Raw genomic sequence first — 17,625 nt, 5'->3', positions numbered from 1 at the left:
CGTCTGAAGTCCTGATGGCCCTGCTTGCACATCAGGAGCGTCATCAGTACGTGACACAGCATGGTCCTCAACTGCTCTTTCACCGCTGCCTGCAGGCACTTCCCCTGCTGCAGGATCAGGCGACACCTGTCCATCAGTCGAGCCAGAACTACTAGTAGAACCGCTTGAACTACTTTGTTGACGGTGAGCCCGTAGTCTGGCCGACCGTCGCTGTGCGTGAGAGGAGCTTGAGTCACTTGAGCTACTATGGGCAGGGCTAGTGTTAGCGGGCGTGGTCTGGGGGCCGCGTTGCGCGTCCCCTTCAGCATGCTGCCGTGAGTCAGTGGTGCCTAATTGGTCAGGAAAGTGACCAGGCGGGTCAGGCGGTCGATGGCGGGTGCAGTGGTTGCGATGGAACCAAAATGGCTTACCTTCAACTTTCAAAGCAGTGGGCGTAGTGAGCACCACTTTAAAAGGCCCGTCTCTACGAGGCTCGTTCCACTGACGTCTAAAAACCCGTATATACACTTGGTCTCCCACCTGGATGTCACGGACATCTACTGGGATGTGTGTGTCGTCTTTGCTGTTGGCCTCTTTCACCTGTTGAAACACAAGCCTGTGAATTTGAGACAAAGCTTTCAGATAATCGCCCAGCTCTCGTTCCAGCTGCTGCAATGGAGGCCCCTCCGTCGGCCCTCTGTGTTGTGGAAGGGGCATCGGGCGACCTGTAAGCATTTCATGGGGAGTTAGATGTGTTAGTCGGTTAGTTTGGGAGCGCATGGCCATTAACGCAATTGGTAAAGCATCCACCCACGTGAGCTTATGGTTGCTATCGGCAGCAATCTTAGCAATTTTAGTTTTCAACACTCCATTTGCTCGTTCCACCGAGCCTTGTGATTGCGGATGGTAGACACAGCCAAATTTCTGTTTGATGCCCAATCTACTGAACATCTCTTTGATTACCCGCGAGATAAAATGTGGTCCACTATCTGATGAGATAGTGTCTGGTATTCCAAACCTGGGGAAAACCTCCATACACAAAAACTTAGCTACTACTCTATGGTCATTTCTAGCTGTCGCACAAGCTTCAACCCACCTACTAAACCGACACACAACCACCAATAGGTATCTTTTTCCCTGTACCCTATCAATCATGTCCACAAAATCCATCATCAGGTGCTTAAACGGACCTTCAGGCACTGGAATATGTGCCAATGGATGAGTAAACATTTTTCTAACATTATACTTTGGACAATGTTGGCATATGGATAGTTCTCTGTCAACCATCGCAGCCATGTATGGTGACCACCATACAGCCTGCAACTTTCTCAACACTTGAACTCTGGAACAGTGGTCAGGTTCATGTACTGTCTTGATTGCAATTACCAATAACGATAAAGGCAACACAAAATGCCCATGGCTACTCCTCCATAACCCACTGTGTGGAGTGGCCGTTCGTATGGCCCCCCTTTGGAGCCATAACCTTTGTTCTGCTTCAGAAACTCTGCTTTGCGCCTGTATTAATGAAGCCATGTTGGTTATAGGGGCACAGTCTTGTTCAAACAGTATGGGCCCCTGAGTGGCCTGTCCCGTTGCCGCTTTTGCTGCAGCATCTGCATGATTATTGCCTCTAGCCACCGGTGAATCATTCAGCTGATGTGCTGCACATTTGACTATAGCCAATTGGGTAGGAAGCTGCATGGCCTGTATCAATTCTATCACTGCTTGCCCATGCGCCACCGGTGTGCCATCTGCACGAATAAATCCTCGTTGTTTCCAAATGCTGGCATTAATATGGTATACGCCATATCCATAGGCACTGTCTGTATAAATGGTGGCACGTTTGCCCGAAGCCAGTTTGCATGCTGCTGTTAAAGCTTTAATCTCTGCCAATTGTGCAGAACACGGTTGGTCGAGGCTCACTGATTGTATTTGGGTAAATGTGTCATCCAAATTGAGCTGAACTATGCCATAGCCAGCTTTTGTTCCTGTGTCTCCTCGTACACAAGATCCATCTACAAACAAAACTATGTCCGACGGAATCGGCTGGTTGTACAGGTTGTCGCGTACTTGCATAAAACTATCTGTTTCTTTAAGGCAGTCATGAGGCTCCCCTTCAGTAGGCAAAACCATTCGTGTTGCTGGATTTATCGTGGTGCATCGCTGTATTGTTAGCTCTGACCCTGACAACAGGACCTCATAGCCTGTTCGCCTGGCCTGGGTTATTACAAAACGTGGGCCGGTAAGCATTGCATGCAGTTGGTGAGACGTATATAGTATTACAGGGTGTCCCATGGTTAACACTGACGCCTTTTTGTAGGCAAATGCAGCCGCCGCTAATCCCTGGTAGCAGGGTGGCAGCCCTTCCTCTACCCTATCTAATTTGGTGCTATAGTACGCTATTGGTTGCTTACCGGTAGGAGACACCTGCATCAATACCGCACATGCATGTCCCTGTCTTTCAGCTACGTACAGGTGAAACGGCTTGCGATAGTCGAGATTGGCTAAAACTGGGGCAGTCTGCATATCTTTCTTAAGGAGTTGAAACGCTCCTTCTGCTTCCTCAGTCCATTGGAGTTGCGCTGACTGTGGGGTTTGTCCAGCTGCTCGTATCAAAGCTCTCAATGGAGCTGTTTTAATGGCATAGTCACATATCCATGGTCTGCTATATCCTGTCATTCCCAGGAAAGATAACATCTGGCCTACTGTTTGAGGCTTAGGGGCTTGACTTATGGCCATCAGCTGGGAGGGGGCAATATGCCTTCCTTCCTCACTCAACTGTCTGCCCAAATATTCTACAGATGTTTGACAAAACTGTAGTTTACTTTTGCTCACTTTGTGTCCTCCTTCAGCTAAAACTGTTAGGACTGTGAGTGAATCTTCTTCACACTGTTCTTTGCTGCTAGAGCATATCAAAATGTCATCCACATACATTAAGGTGGTAGACTGTATGTCCAGATGGCTGAGATCATTCGCTAAAACTCGGTTGAATATTGACGGGGAGTGAACGAAACCCTGAGGGAGACGTGTATAAGTATACTGTTCCCCCTCATAGGTAAACGCAAATAGGAACTGCGACTGCGGATGAACTGGAACACTGAAGAAGGCAGAGCACAAATCAATCACTGTGTACCACTTTGTTCCTGGAGGTATGTTAGACAGTAAAGTATGTGGGTCTGGAACAACAGGTATTTCTTCTGCAACAACAGCATTAACTGCCCTTAAATCATGCACCAATCTATAGTCATTTCCATTTGGCTTCCGTATTGGAAAAATAGGTGTGTTGCATGCACTGTTAGTTTTCACTAAAACTCCTGCTTCCACCAGTCCTGAGATGATGGGCCTTATCCCTGCAACAGCTTCTTGTTTTAAAGGATACTGTTTTTGCCTCGGTAACCTAACTTCTGGTTTTATGTGAACATATAGGGGCTCCGCTGATTTTACGAGACCTACATCTGTCTTGTGTGCTGACCATACTTGTGGCGGAACTTGCTCCAACAAAGCTTCATGCTCCTTTGCAACCATCATCTGTTTCCTATCATGTCTGGGTAACTGCACCTCTTCTGCTATGGCCTCGTCTGCTTTTGTTATGCTGATCTTGAGGAACTGCCCGTCAGAGGAAATGCAAATAGCTTTACAGTCTGTAGGTGTCCATTCCTGTACTAGTTGTGCCTTCTTCATCATTGGTCCTAAATCATGTGACTCAAAGTTTTCTGCTATCAGCAAGGTGATGTGTGGCGATGATCCCGGTACTTGGAACCATTCTTTTACCTCCTCCGTACCTATCACCTCAGCAGCTGCTCCTTGGGGTCCCACAATGATGGCATCATACTGGAGGACTGTCGTATGGTTATTCATTGCTTCAAACCAGCACGTCTCATAGTCATTGTGGTCTTGATCTTCGTCATACAGCATCGTACAATGTAGAGGAAGACTTGGCTCTCGTGCCTTCTCAAACTGATGGATTATCAGCGGCTTCCATGTTTCCCATGCATGTATCAGAAATGCATCTGGTGAGGTTAGTCTGATCCAAAACACTCGTGCTTCTTTCCTTTGGCCTGTATTTTGTGAAAAGTCTGTCGTTGCCATTTGGGACATCATGGGGCTTGTGTGAGGGCTGACTTTATTTGGGACATCAAAGTATATGCCATTAGGTGAACACATTATTGTGGCATTTAACTGGCACAGTATATCACGCCCTAGTAAATTGATTGGTGTGTCTGCTGAATATAGCATAGGTGCACATACTACTTTGTCTCCTATTTTCATTGGAACCGGTTCAGTCAGGGGTATTATTTGTGTTTTCCCAGAGAAACCAACTGTTCGTATTTTCGATGCCGAGAGGGGAAGTCCGGCTCCATCTCTGCCTATGCATGAGTATGTGGCACCTGTATCTACCATAAATCTATGCTGCCGATTTTGTATTATAACGTCTATGGTAGGTTCACTTTGTGGCTGTTGCGTGAGTACAGGTGTCATTACTTCCCCCTCTTGTTCCTCTGGGCTCCCCTATTGCCACTGGGCTGCAGGTCCCATCCACAGGCCCTGATTTGATGCTCCAGGCCATGGGTTGGTTGGACAGTCTCTCTGTACGTGTCCTGTCACTCCACATCCCCAGCACTGTAGCTGTTGTCGACCTACCGGTGTTGGTGGACCATTTTGGGAGTATTGTGTCTGCTGTTGGTCGTGCAACGTCTGGTCAGGTCCTCGTTGATATCGTGTTGGCGGAGGTCCTCTCCATCTTCCACGCTGGGGTGGTCCTATATTCTGCATTGGCCTCCCTCTTCCGGGCGGCGGATAGTTGCCTTGTCCCCCCGAATTGAGGTGCACATGAATTGGAGGGGCCTGCTGCATGGGTGCGTGGACAGGCTGTTGTCCTGTAGGATAACCTGCTGGGTTAGTGGGGATCATTTGCTGTCCTTGGGCAGGGGCCGCTGTTGCGGTATACACTGGAGCTTGTGTCACCTGCACTTCCGTTTGTTTTTCTGTAGTCCCCTCAGGCTTGAATTCAGGAGCAGCCACCGTCACTGGCGCCTGGTTTTTCGCCTTTTCACGGTCCTTCTTTTGTTTCGTCAGTTCTCCTATCTGCAGCTGGGTTAGCTTACCAGCCAGCATTCTGTTCTGCTCCTCAATAGCCCGCTTCTCATTTCTGTAGACATCCACGTAGTGTACGAGGTGTTCAGTGAACACAGGCCAGTCCAACTTCATCAGCCCAACAACTCCGTTCAGTTTATGTTGTATCTCCTTTGGCATAGCATTCTTTACATACAACTTAAACAGAGCTTTTGATGATTCATTTACATTCCATTCACTGCCTGTCTCTGTCTTCCATTTCCGTTGGAACTGATGCAGGAACTGTAGAGGGCTGTCTTCATCCTTCAAGCTTTCCCTTTCTAATTTTGAAGGATCCATTTTAGAAGGATATTTGTCTCTCAAGGTTTTCCATACCTGTCCCCGAATAGCGTTAAAAGGGGTGTGGTCATAATTGTGGCTCTTTGTCAGTCCTACCACCCCTGCTTTCTTCAAAGATCTCTCCCGACACATGTTGACCCGTGATCTTCATCAGTAGTGCTTTGATGTCTCCGGCAGCCAGTTTTATCCCGCCCGTGTTGTCTTCAAATGCTGCTATCCATCTATCAGCTCCTTCTGTTAGTGCGGGAAGACGGTTTATTAATCCTGTGATGTCCATAAATCCCCATGGCACATACCTCTCTGTGTTACCTGGTCCTTTTACCAGCAGTGGACCCATGGCATGTCCGTGGCTCCCGTCATCATCTCTTGTTTCACCCTTTGATTGGCATTCTGCTACAGGTGCTTTCCTGTCTGCCCTACTTTGTGGACAGAGTGTTGTTCTCGTGGGCCCTTTGTGTACATAGGGTTTTTTCCTTGTGGTCTGATTGCGCGCATAGGGTATTTTTCCGCTCCTCAGGTCCATTTCCCCTGTTCCAGTGGCTTCTTCCGTTAACTCTACATCCACTGTAAACTGGTGTTCAGTTATTCCGCATTCCTCTCTGTTATTATAATCATCAAAACAGTCTATGCGACGTGCTTCGTTGAGCTCACGTTCCCTGTCGAGCTCTTCCCGCAGAAATGATTCGCTTAACTCACGTGTTCTGTTCATCTGATTCACTACTGTTCGCTCCATCTTGTCTATCAATTCCTGTAATTTTTCCGCCTCTTGTGCCGAATCCCCTGCACGTCTCATGTCTGGTGACCCCCAGGCTCTGTAGGGTGACTGTTCCCTTTGTACCTGGCGCGTGTCTTGTTCCACCCTTACTTGTCCTGTCCTGCATCTTTCCGCCTCCTTCGTCAGGCTTGTAGCCTCTCTGACCTTCTGCTGTTCCATACGGCTCCATTCTATTAACAGGTCCCGATTGCATCTGTCTAAATATTCTTGTGGCCTGTCTCCTGTTTCCGGGAGTTGCCTATAGGCTAACTCTTCTGGCAGACTACTCCTTCTAGTGGTCCTATGGTGTATCCCTTGGGGTGTTAGGTATGTTCCTGCCTCTCTGTCCCTAGCTCTTCTTGAGGGTGCTCCTCCTCTTGAGCTATCTCTTCCGATTGGCAGCTGTATCTCAGATGTAGCATGACACATGCCACGCGGTATTGGCTCTGGATCTGGTTCTTTACTGGAGTGTATGCCTGCCTTCAGGCTGCTTGCTCCCAACGCCTCACTGGACCCGGAATCACTAGAGTCTGAGTTCAGTGACCTGTTGTCTTGCTCTTCTGTTTCTTCATCATACCTTAGTTCCCTTTTTTCCCTGGGGACCTTTCTTTTCCCACCTGAATGTTTTCCTGATTTCATTGTTACCACTAATGTCCCTGTTACTTTACCATCTACTCCGCCAGTCCTTAGTGGGTACTGTCCTGCATGTTCTTTTCCATACGGGGGAGGAGGGGCTGATGCTTCCTGCATTAACATCTGTCTATGTGTACCCTCCATTTTAAAGTACTGCAGAATATCCTTCTGTTCCGCGTTCTTCAGTCTCTCCTTCTGATGTTTTTGGTCGTTTCTTTTATCTTTACGCCTTAGCTCCTCTTCCACATTGTCACAATTTTTTAGATCAAAGGTTCCCTGTACGGGCCACTTATTATGGCCTGCTGTGATCCTGTTCCATCTGCCCATACACTTTTGAATTTTCCTTTTCTGTGTAGGATGACGCAGCATGATAAGCTCAGCGGGTGTCAATTCTTCAGATTGTTTACTCAGCTTGACCCCCATGACCTTGCACTTTGGTCTGTTTACTTTATTTTAAACGCACTCCCTTCTTGTGCCAACTATCCTCCAGCTCCAGCCAATTCCGACTTCACTTTGCTCACCGATTCACCTCTGGGTATTTGTATGTATCCCTACACCACCTTCTATGATGATCTGCCCACTCTACTCTCTCCACTCTGAGTCCGGGGTATTTTTGGTCGGTTATCATACAAAATGTCCTGTCCTAATATTATCTTTTGCCATTCAACAAATCCTCTATACTCTGGAAATGGGGAACCTTCTCTGTGTGTTGCGTCCACTGATATACAATCAATCCCACTTACACATGTTATAGCTCCCACGTTTTCTGTGTGTGACTCACTGTTCAGCAGTTGGGTAGGATCTACTCCTTCTTCCCACCACTCTCCGTTTCTCCACCTTTCCCTGTGGTGTTCGTTGGTGCCTACACACACAACTTCAGTGTCCCACAGAGCATTTAAATACTGTAAAGCGGGGTGAGGGGGTGTCTTCGTGAGACGATTACTCTTCCTCAGGTGTTGACATAAATCTTCATATGTTAAAACAAATGCCCACCACGGAGACAGGCTCGCAGCCCTTATTTTAAACCTATACGCGGAGTAACTTTTGCTAAATGGATCAATTTCTAGATTGGTTACTCATACACTCTTCTAAATATTAAACTACTTGCACACCGTATGCAAGATTGCTATCTAAACTGACCTTCTAAAATCAGAACACAGCGACATTATTCACAATTCCAAACATAGCAACTTATTCAAACTTCATTTCCACTTCTATTTACATTAAAAAATAATATGCATGCATAAATGTAGCGTATACTGTTTATAGTTCTATCCACTTTTTCTTTCTCCACTACTCCTTCCTTATCCTCTATTTACACATATATACACAAGGCCTTTTAAAACAAAATGCTCTGGCTTCCTGCCAGTTACTACCCCTGGCTCTCTGCCAGTTATTTCCCTGGGCTCTCTGCCCGGTACTTCTTCTGGCTTCCTGCCAGTTACTTCCCTGGGCTCCCTGCCCGGTACTCTTCTACATCTGAGTCGCCCCGGAGAGGGCACGGCGACTTTCTTCAGATTTCTTTTTTCCCTGCTTGTGTCGCCCCAGAGAGGGCACGGCGACAGACGTCTTCAAGCGGTACTTCTACGTTAAATAACTTATTCTCTTATCTAGCTTTGGTCGTCCCTGAAAGGGCACGGCGACATTGCTTTTTCCCTGCTTGGAGTCGCCCCTGAGAGGGCACGGCGACAGACGTCTTCCAGCGGTACTTTTACTCTTATCTCATACCATCCCTGTGGTATAGATTTTTCCCTTAAATAACTTCACAACAACAAATGCTTAAATTCCATTCACACTCATATTCATACTCCTTCTTACTGATTCTTTTGAGAGTTTCTCTGCATATTTCACGAACGCATAGATCATACCAGCCCCACAGACCAATGACAAACAAAGCCACATACAGATCAAACAATTAAGTATCACTCTTTGACATTTATCCATCATCCCATCGTGTCAGAATCAGTCATTCTTAATCTTGGATCTGACGACAGTCTTCAACTCTTATTTGTTAGTCAATACTTATCTTATTAATTCTAAATCTAGGTCTTTTTGGGAGAGGTGACAATACCTTGTGACCGTGGGATCAGACAAAGGCCAGGGACGCCACCCAATAAATTTGGAAAAAGAAAAAAGGAATTGTTTCTCACCTTTCTGGTGGATTTTGGGCCCTTGGGTTGGTCCCACCTCCTCTGACGACCCCACTGGTCCCTCGGCCACACCGTCCCTCCTGGCTAGCTCGCCAAATGACGTGGCAATAGTACGTCAATAGTTCACTTCTAATCAGTCTTCAAGGTTCTGGCTAGTAAAAAACTTGTCTTCAGCTATAGTCTAAAAGCAGTTGAGGAAACCAGTCTTCAGATCCAAGTAAAATGTTTATTTGCAGCAAGGTACAAATGAAACAAGTGAGAGGAAAACCCCGGGGTTGCTCTGGCTTGTGTCTCTTTGTCTTCTCCTTATATACTATTCTGGACCTGGGTTTTCCACGCCCCAGGTCCTTCCCCTTTATCCTAAATTTATAGGTACTTGCCACTATTATGCTTACTCGTCTGATCTTAATCGTGTAAAGCAGTCTTGCAAACCCTAAAAACAGTAGTGGCATCGCCTTGCCCTGATTCGCCTTTCTTGGGACTCTTCCTATTGGTTGGTCTGGGGCTGAGTTTGTTAGTAATCTTCCCATTACAGTGTTATGTGTCTTCCCATTGCAGTGTTATGTGTGTCCACTGTGTTACACAGCCTTGAGCTAGTCTCAGTGTTATGTGCGCCACTGTGCTGCACAACCTTGAGCTATCCGTCAGCACCCATTCATTACACACAACAGGTGCAGCGGCATCTATGAGACATTCAGGCCGGGTACTCCCAACACATGTAGTTACAACCAACACATGTAGTTACAGCTTCACAGTGCTACCCCAACAGGTGCATGCACTGTGCTCAGAGCCATCATTCTCAACAGATGCTGCTAAGCTTCCGAGATCAGACGAGATCAGGCGTGTTCAGAGTGGTATGGCCGTAAACGAGGAGAGGAGCCACACAGAGGCTCTTTATAGGTGAGACAGACCCAGTTCAAGTCACCGTGTACGCATGACTACACTCAAGTTCATGTATATCACAATTTACATGATGCCTTCATCAGAAGAACACTAACATTTCAGATAAGATAAGATACAACTTTATTCTCCCGAGGGAAATTGCGTGTTCACAGAGGGAGTGAAACATGAGGGAGGAGGACCAGGTGAGGCCTGCTGCTCAGAGGGCCAAAATGCTTACTGCACCGGGTATTCCCAGGCGGTCTCCCATCCAAGTACTAACCTGGCCCGACGCTGCTTAGCTTCCGAGATCAGACGAGATCCAGCGTGTTCAGAGTGGTATGGCCGTAAACGAGGAGAGCAGCCACACAGAGGCTCTTTATAGGTGAGACAGACCCAGTTCAAGTCACTGTGTACACATGACTACACTCAAGTTCATGTATATCACAATTTACATGATGCCTTCATCAGAAACACACATTTCTGGATAATGAGGTCTTACCTAATGAAACTGATAATCATCACATAGAACATACAGAGGGACCACTTACATCTCTGGCGCTCACTTTCATCCTCATCATCATCATCATCATCATCATCATCGTCACACAGTGGCTCGTGTACTTCACTCCTCATGTGCATTCAATCATCTCATATTATGCCCATGTGCAATACTCATTTTCTGAATGTATGCTTTCATATAAGATAAGATAAGATACAACTTTATTTTCCTGAGGGACATTGGGTGATGACAGAGTGAGTGAAACATGAGGGAGGAGGACCAGGTGAGGCCTGCTGCTCAGAGGGCCAGAATGCTTACGGCACCGGGTATTCCCAGGCGGTCTCCCATCCAAGTACTAACCTGGCCCGACGCTGCTTAGCTTCCGAGATCAGACGAGATCAGGCCTGTTCAGAGTGGTATGGCCGTAAACGAGGACAGCATCCACACAGAGGCTCTTTATAGGTGAGACAGACCCAGTTCAAGTCACCGTGTACGCATGACTACACTCAAGTTCATGTATATCACAATTTACATGATGCCTTCATCAGAAGAACACTAACATTTCAGATAAGATAAGATACAACTTTATTCTCCCGAGGGAAATTGCGTGTTGACAGAGGGAGTGAAACATGAGGGAGGAGGACCAGGTGAGGCCTGCTGCTCAGAGGGCCAAAATGCTTACGGCAGCGGGTATTCCCAGGCGGTCTCCCATCCAAGTACTAACCTGGCCCGACGCTGATTAGCTTCCGAGAACAGACGAGATCGGGCATGTTCAGAGGGGTATGGCCGTAAACGAGGAGAGCACCCACACAGAGGCTCTTTATAGGTGAGAAAGACCCAGTTCAAGTCACCGTGTACGCATGACTACACTCAAGTTCATGTATATCACAATTTACATGATGCTTTCATCAGAAGAACACTAACATTTCAGATAAGATAAGATACAACTTTATTCTCCCGAGGGAAATTGCGTGTTGACAGAGGGAGTGAAACATGAGGGAGGAGGACCAGGTGAGGCCTGCTGCTCAGAGGGCCAAAATGCTTACGGCAGCGGGTATTCCCAGGCGGTCTCCCATCCAAGTACTAACCTGGCCCGACGCTGCTTAGCTTCCGAGATCAGACGAGATCAGGCGTGTTCAGAGTGGTATGGCCGTAAACGAGGACAGCATCCACACAGAGGCTCTTTATAGGTGAGACAGACCCAGTTCAAGTCACCGTGTACGCATGACTACACCCAAGTTCATGTATATCACAATTTACATGATGCCTTCACCAGAAGAACACTAACATTTCAGATAAGATAAGATACAACTTTGTTCTCCAGAGGGAAATTGCGTGTTCACAGAGGGAGTGAAACATGAGGGAGGAGGACCAGGTGAGGCCTGCTGCTCAGACGGCCAAAATGCTTACGGCACCGGGTATTCCCAGGTGGTCTCCCATCCAAGTACTAACCTGGCCCCACGCTGATTAGCTTCCGAGATCAGACGAGATCGGGCGTGTTCAGAGTGGTCTGGCCGTAAACGAGGAGAGGAGCCACACAGAGGCTCTTTATAGGTGAGACAGACCCAGTTCAAGTCACCGTGTACGCATGACTACAATCAAGTTCATGTATATCACAATTTACATGATGCCTTCATCAGAAGAACACTAACATTTCAGATAAGATAAGATACAACTTTATTCTCCCGAGGGAAATTGCGTGTTGACAGAGGGAGTGAAACATGAGGGAGGAGGACCAGGTGAGGCCTGCTGCTCAGAGGGCCAAAATGCTTACGGCAGCGGGTATTCCCAGGCGGTCTCCCATCCAAGTACTAACCTGGCCCGACGCTGATTAGCTTCCGAGATCAGACGAGATCGGGCATGTTCAGAGTGGTATGGCCGTAAACGAGCAGAGCAGCCACACAGAGGCTCTTTATAGGTGAGACAGACCCAGTTCAAGTCACCGTGTACACATGACTACACTCAAGTTCATGTATATCACAATTTACATGATGCCTTTATCAGAAACACACATTTCTGGATAATGAAGTCTTACCTATTGAAACTGATAATCATCACATAGAACATACAGAGGGACCACTTACATCTCTGACGCTATCTATCATCCTCATCATCATCATTGTCACACAGTGGCTCGTGTACTTCACTCCTCATGTGCATTCAATCATCTCATATTATGCCCATGTGCAATACTCATTTTCTGAATGTATGATTTCATATAAGATAAGATAAGATACAACTTTATTCTCCCGAGGGACATTGGGTGTTGACAGAGGGAGTGAAACATGAGGGAGGAGGACCAGGTGAGGCCTGCTGCTCAGACGGCCAAAATGCTTACGGCACCGGGTATTCCCAGGCGGTCTCCCATCCAAGTACTAACCTGGCCCGACGCTGCTTAGCTTCCGAGATCAGACGAGATCGGGCGTGTTCAGAGTGGTCTGGCCGTAAACGAGGAGAGGAGCCACACAGAGGCTCTTTATAGGTGAGACAGACCCAGTTCAAGTCACCGTGTACGCATGACTACACTCAAGTTCATGTATATCACAATTTACATGATGCCTTCATCAGAAGAACACTAACATTTCAGATAAGATAAGATACAACTTTATTCTCCCGAGGGAAATTGCGTGTTGACAGAGGGAGTGAAACATGAGGGAGGAGGACCAGGTGAGGCCTGCTGCTCAGAGGGCCAAAATGCTTACGGCAGCGGGTATTCCCAGGCGGTCTCCCATCCAAGTACTAACCTGGCCCGACGCTGATTAGCTTCCGAGAACAGACGAGATCGGGCATGTTCAGAGTGGTATGGCCGTAAACGAGGAGAGCACCCACACAGAGGCTCTTTATAGGTGAGACAGACCCAGTTCAAGTCACCGTGTACGCATGACTACACCCAAGTTCATGTATATCACAATTTACATGATGCCTTCACCAGAAGAACACTAACATTTCAGATAAGATAAGATACAACTTTGTTCTCCAGAGGGAAATTGCGTGTTCACAGAGGGAGTGCAACATGAGGGAGGAGGACCAGGTGAGGCCTGCTGCTCAGACGGCCAAAATGCTTACGGCACCGGGTATTCCCAGGTGGTCTCCCATCCAAGTACTAACCTGGCCTGACGCTGATTAGCTTCCGAGAACAGACGAGATCGGGCATGTTCAGAGTGGTATGGCCGTAAACGAGGAGAGCACCCACACAGAGGCTCTTTATAGGTGAGACAGACCCAGTTCAAGTCACCGTGTACGCATGACTACACTCAAGTTCATGTATATCACAATTTACATGATGCCTTCATCAGAAGAACACTAACATTTCAGATAAGATAAGATACAACTTTATTCTCCCGAGGGAAATTGCGTGTTGACAGAGGGAGTGAAACATGAGGGAGGAGGACCAGGTGAGGCCTGCTGCTCAGAGGGCCAAAATGCTTACGGCACCGGGTTTTCCCAGGAGGTCTCCCATCCAAGTACTAACCTGGCCCGACGCTGCTTAGCTTCCGAGATCAGACGAGATCAGGCGTGTTCAGAGTGGTATGGCCGTAAACGAGGACAGCATCCACACAGAGGCTCTTTATAGGTGAGACAGACCCAGTTCAAGTCACCGTGTACGCATGACTACACCCAAGTTCATGTATATCACAATTTACATGATGCCTTCACCAGAAGAACACTAACATTTCAGATAAGATAAGATACAACTTTGTTCTCCAGAGGGAAATTGCGTGTTCACAGAGGGAGTGAAACATGAGGGAGGAGGACCAGGTGAGGCCTGCTGCTCAGACGGCCAAAATGCTTACGGCACCGGGTATTCCCAGGTGGTCTCCCATCCAAGTACTAACCTGGCCCGACGCTGCTTAGCTTCCGAGATCAGACGAGATCGGGCGTGTTCAGAGTGGTCTGGCCGTAAACGAGGAGAGGAGCCACACAGAGGCTCTTTATAGGTGAGACAGACCCAGTTCAAGTCACCGTGTACGCATGACTACAATCAAGTTCATGTATATCACAATTTACATGATGCCTTCATCAGAAGAACACTAACATTTCAGATAAGATAAGATACAACTTTATTCTCCCGAGGGAAATTGCGTGTTGACAGAGGGAGTGAAACATGAGGGAGGAGGACCAGGTGAGGCCTGCTGCTCAGAGGGCCAAAATGCTTACGGCAGCGGGTATTCCCAGGCGGTCTCCCATCCAAGTACTAACCTGGCCCGACGCTGATTAGCTTCCGAGATCAGACGAGATCGGGCATGTTCAGAGTGGTATGGCCGTAAACGAGGAGAGCAGCCACACAGAGGCTCTTTATAGGTGAGACAGACCCAGTTCAAGTCACCGTGTACACATGACTACACTCAAGTTCATGTATATCACAATTTACATGATGCCTTTATCAGAAACACACATTTCTGGATAATGAAGTCTTACCTATTGAAACTGATAATCATCACATAGAACATACAGAGGGACCACTTACATCTCTGACGCTATCTATCATCCTCATCATCATCATTGTCACACAGTGGCTCGTGTACTTCACTCCTCATGTGCATTCAATCATCTCATATTATGCCCATGTGCAATACTCATTTTCTGAATGTATGATTTCATATAAGATAAGATAAGATACAACTTTATTCTCCCGAGGGACATTGGGTGTTGACAGAGGGAGTGAAACATGAGGGAGGAGGACCAGGTGAGGCCTGCTGCTCAGAGGGCCAAAATGCTTACGGCACCGGGTATTCCCAGGCGGTCTCCCATCCAAGTACTTACCTGGCCCAACGCTGCTTAGCTTCCGAGATCAGACGAGATCAGGCGTGTTCAGAGTGGTATGGCCGTAAACGAGGAGAGCAGCCACACAGAGGCTCTTTATAGGTGAGACAGACCCAGTTCAAGTCACCGTGTACGCATGACTACACTCAAGTTCATGTATATCACAATTTACATGATGCCTTCATCAGAAGAACACTAACATTTCAGATTAGATAAGATACAACTTTATTCTCCCGAGGGAAATTGCGTGTTGACAGAGAGAGTGAAACATGAGGGAGGAGGACCAGGTGAGGCCTGCTGCTCAGAGGGCCAAAATGCTTACGGCACCGGGTATTCCCAGGCGGTCTCCCATCCAAGTACTTACCTGGCCCAACGCTGCTTAGCTTCCGAGATCAGACGAGATCAGGCGTGTTCAGAGTGGTATGGCCGTAAACGAGGAGAGCAGCCACACAGAGGCTCTTTATAGGTGAGACAGACCCAGTTCAAGTCACCGTGTACGCATGACTACACTCAAGTTCATGTATATCACAATTTACATGATGCCTTCATCAGAAGAACACTAACATTTCAGATTAGATAAGATACAACTTTATTCTCCCGAGGGAAATTGCGTGTTGACAGAGGGAGTGAAACATGAGGGAGGAGGACCAGGTGAGGCCTGCTGCTCAGAGGGCCAAAATGCTTACAGCACCGGGTATTCCCAGGCGGTCTCCCATCCAAGTACTAACCTAGCCCGACGCTGATTAGCTTCCGAGATCAGACGAGATCGGGCGTGTTCAGAGTGGTATGGCCGTAAACGAGTAGAGCAGCCACACAGAGGCTCTTTATAGGTGAGACAGACCCAGTTCAAGTCACTGTGTACACATGACTACACTCAAGTTCATGTATATCACAATTTACATGATGCCTTCACCAGAAACACACATTTCTGGATAATGAAGTCTAACCTAATGAAACTGATAATCATCACATAGAACATACAGAGGGACCACTTACATCTCAGGCGCTCACTTTCATCCTCTTCATCATCATCATCATCATCATCATCGTCACACAGTTGCTCGTGTACTTCACTCCTCATGTGCATTCAATCATCTCATATTATGCCCATGTGCAATACTCATTTTCTGAATGTATGCTTTCATATAAGATAAGATAAGATACAACTTTATTCTCCTGAGGGACATTGGGTGTTGACAGAGGGAGTGAAACATGAGGGAGGAGGACCAGGTGAGGCCTGCTGCTCAGAGGGCCAAAATGCTTACGGCACCGGGTATTCCCAGGCGGTCTCCCATCCAAGTACTAACCTGGCCCGACGCTGATTAGCTTCCGAGATCAGACGAGATCGGGCGTGTTCAGAGTGATATGACCAAAATGAGGACAGCAGCCGCACAGAGGCTCTTTATAGGTGAGACAGATCCAGTTCAAGTCACCGTGTACACATGACTACACTCAAGTTCATGTATATCACAATTTACATGATGCCTTCATCAGAAGAACACTAACATTTCGGATTAGATAAGATACAACTTTGTTCTCCCGAGGGAAATTGCGTGTTCACAGAGGGAGTGAAACATGAGGGAGGAGGACCAGGTGAGGCCTGCTGCTCAGAGGGCCAAAATGCTTACTGCACCGGGTATTCCCAGGCGGTCTCCCATCCAAGTACTAACCTGGCCCGACACTGCTTAGCTTCCGAGATCAGACGAGATCGGGCGTGTTCAGAGTGGTATGGCCGTAAACAAGGAGAGCAGCCACACAGAGGCTCTTTATAGGTGAGACAGACCCAGTTCAAGTCACCGTGTACACATGACTACACTCAAGTTCATGTATATCACAATTTACATGATGCCTTTATCAGAAACACCAGTTCTGGGTAATGAAGTCTTACCTAATGAAACTGATAATCATCACATAGAACATACAGAGGGACCACTTACATCTCTGGCGCTCACTTTCATCCTCATCATCATCATCATCATCATCATCATCGTCACACAGTGGCTCGTGTACTTCACTCCTCATGTGCATTCAATCATCTCATATTATGCCCATGTGCAATACTCATTTTCTGAATGTATGCTTTCATATAAGATAAGATAAGATACAACTTTATTTTCCTGAGGGACATTGGGTGTTGACAGAGGGAGTGAAACATGAGGGAGGAGGACCAGGTGAGGCCTGCTGCTCAGAGGGCCAAAATGCTTACGGCACCGGGTATTCCCAGGCGGTCTCCCATCCAAGTACTAACCTGGCCCGACGCTGCTTAGCTTCCGTGATCAGACGAGATCAGGCGTGTTCAGAGTGGTATGGCCGTAAACGAGGAGAGCAGCCACACAGAGGCTCTTTATAGGTGAAACAGACCCAGTTCAAGTCACCGTGTACACATGACTACACTCCAGTTCATGTATATCACAATTTACATGATGCCTTTATCAGAAACACACATTTGTGGATAATGAAGTCTTACCTAATGAAACTAATAATCATCACATAGAACATACAGAGGGACCACTTACATCTCTGACGCTCACTTTCATCCTCATCATCATCAT

At 47.3% G+C, this 17,625-nt stretch overlaps 15 non-coding genes and 3 pseudogenes across 15 annotated transcripts; all 18 read right to left on the bottom strand.

The window, feature by feature from the left end:
* Positions 1–10,041: 10,041 nt before the first annotated feature.
* Positions 10,042–10,160, bottom strand: LOC142997892 (5S ribosomal RNA). Its single transcript, XR_012962597.1, has one exon. It is a non-coding gene; the product is annotated as a 5S ribosomal RNA (ribosomal RNA).
* Positions 10,161–10,620: 460 nt separating this feature from the next.
* Positions 10,621–10,739, bottom strand: LOC142997500 (5S ribosomal RNA). The gene has a single exon (XR_012962224.1). It is a non-coding gene; the product is annotated as a 5S ribosomal RNA (ribosomal RNA).
* A 245-nt stretch (positions 10,740–10,984) lies between these two features.
* Positions 10,985–11,103, bottom strand: LOC142998168 (5S ribosomal RNA; annotated as a pseudogene).
* A 245-nt stretch (positions 11,104–11,348) lies between these two features.
* LOC142997638 (5S ribosomal RNA) lies at positions 11,349–11,467 on the bottom strand. The gene has a single exon (XR_012962354.1). It is a non-coding gene; the product is annotated as a 5S ribosomal RNA (ribosomal RNA).
* A 245-nt stretch (positions 11,468–11,712) lies between these two features.
* On the bottom strand, positions 11,713–11,831 carry LOC142997385 (5S ribosomal RNA). Its single transcript, XR_012962112.1, has one exon. It is a non-coding gene; the product is annotated as a 5S ribosomal RNA (ribosomal RNA).
* Positions 11,832–12,076: 245 nt separating this feature from the next.
* Positions 12,077–12,195, bottom strand: LOC142997877 (5S ribosomal RNA). Its single transcript, XR_012962583.1, has one exon. It is a non-coding gene; the product is annotated as a 5S ribosomal RNA (ribosomal RNA).
* Positions 12,196–12,640: 445 nt separating this feature from the next.
* On the bottom strand, positions 12,641–12,759 carry LOC142998930 (5S ribosomal RNA). The gene has a single exon (XR_012963216.1). It is a non-coding gene; the product is annotated as a 5S ribosomal RNA (ribosomal RNA).
* Positions 12,760–13,004: 245 nt separating this feature from the next.
* Positions 13,005–13,123, bottom strand: LOC142998095 (5S ribosomal RNA; annotated as a pseudogene).
* A 245-nt stretch (positions 13,124–13,368) lies between these two features.
* On the bottom strand, positions 13,369–13,487 carry LOC142997943 (5S ribosomal RNA). The gene has a single exon (XR_012962645.1). It is a non-coding gene; the product is annotated as a 5S ribosomal RNA (ribosomal RNA).
* Positions 13,488–13,732: 245 nt separating this feature from the next.
* On the bottom strand, positions 13,733–13,851 carry LOC142998782 (5S ribosomal RNA). The gene has a single exon (XR_012963076.1). It is a non-coding gene; the product is annotated as a 5S ribosomal RNA (ribosomal RNA).
* Positions 13,852–14,096: 245 nt separating this feature from the next.
* On the bottom strand, positions 14,097–14,215 carry LOC142998855 (5S ribosomal RNA). Its single transcript, XR_012963143.1, has one exon. It is a non-coding gene; the product is annotated as a 5S ribosomal RNA (ribosomal RNA).
* A 245-nt stretch (positions 14,216–14,460) lies between these two features.
* Positions 14,461–14,579, bottom strand: LOC142997876 (5S ribosomal RNA). The gene has a single exon (XR_012962582.1). It is a non-coding gene; the product is annotated as a 5S ribosomal RNA (ribosomal RNA).
* Positions 14,580–15,024: 445 nt separating this feature from the next.
* Positions 15,025–15,143, bottom strand: LOC142998849 (5S ribosomal RNA). Its single transcript, XR_012963138.1, has one exon. It is a non-coding gene; the product is annotated as a 5S ribosomal RNA (ribosomal RNA).
* Positions 15,144–15,388: 245 nt separating this feature from the next.
* LOC142998848 (5S ribosomal RNA) lies at positions 15,389–15,507 on the bottom strand. Its single transcript, XR_012963137.1, has one exon. It is a non-coding gene; the product is annotated as a 5S ribosomal RNA (ribosomal RNA).
* A 245-nt stretch (positions 15,508–15,752) lies between these two features.
* On the bottom strand, positions 15,753–15,871 carry LOC142997332 (5S ribosomal RNA). Its single transcript, XR_012962062.1, has one exon. It is a non-coding gene; the product is annotated as a 5S ribosomal RNA (ribosomal RNA).
* Positions 15,872–16,331: 460 nt separating this feature from the next.
* LOC142998160 (5S ribosomal RNA) lies at positions 16,332–16,450 on the bottom strand (annotated as a pseudogene).
* Positions 16,451–16,694: 244 nt separating this feature from the next.
* Positions 16,695–16,813, bottom strand: LOC142997093 (5S ribosomal RNA). The gene has a single exon (XR_012961831.1). It is a non-coding gene; the product is annotated as a 5S ribosomal RNA (ribosomal RNA).
* Positions 16,814–17,272: 459 nt separating this feature from the next.
* Positions 17,273–17,391, bottom strand: LOC142997545 (5S ribosomal RNA). The gene has a single exon (XR_012962266.1). It is a non-coding gene; the product is annotated as a 5S ribosomal RNA (ribosomal RNA).
* Between the last annotated feature and the right edge of the window lie 234 nt (positions 17,392–17,625).

The sequence above is a fragment of the Genypterus blacodes genome, unplaced genomic scaffold (genome assembly GCF_046128005.1).
Source record: "Genypterus blacodes isolate CSIRO-AG114 ecotype Tasmania unplaced genomic scaffold, CSIRO-AGI_Gbla_v1 ptg000039l_1, whole genome shotgun sequence".
Lineage (NCBI taxonomy): Eukaryota > Metazoa > Chordata > Actinopteri > Ophidiiformes > Ophidiidae > Genypterus > Genypterus blacodes.
The sequence above is the reverse complement of the archived record's forward strand: the minus strand, read 5'-3'. Positions and strand labels throughout refer to the sequence as shown.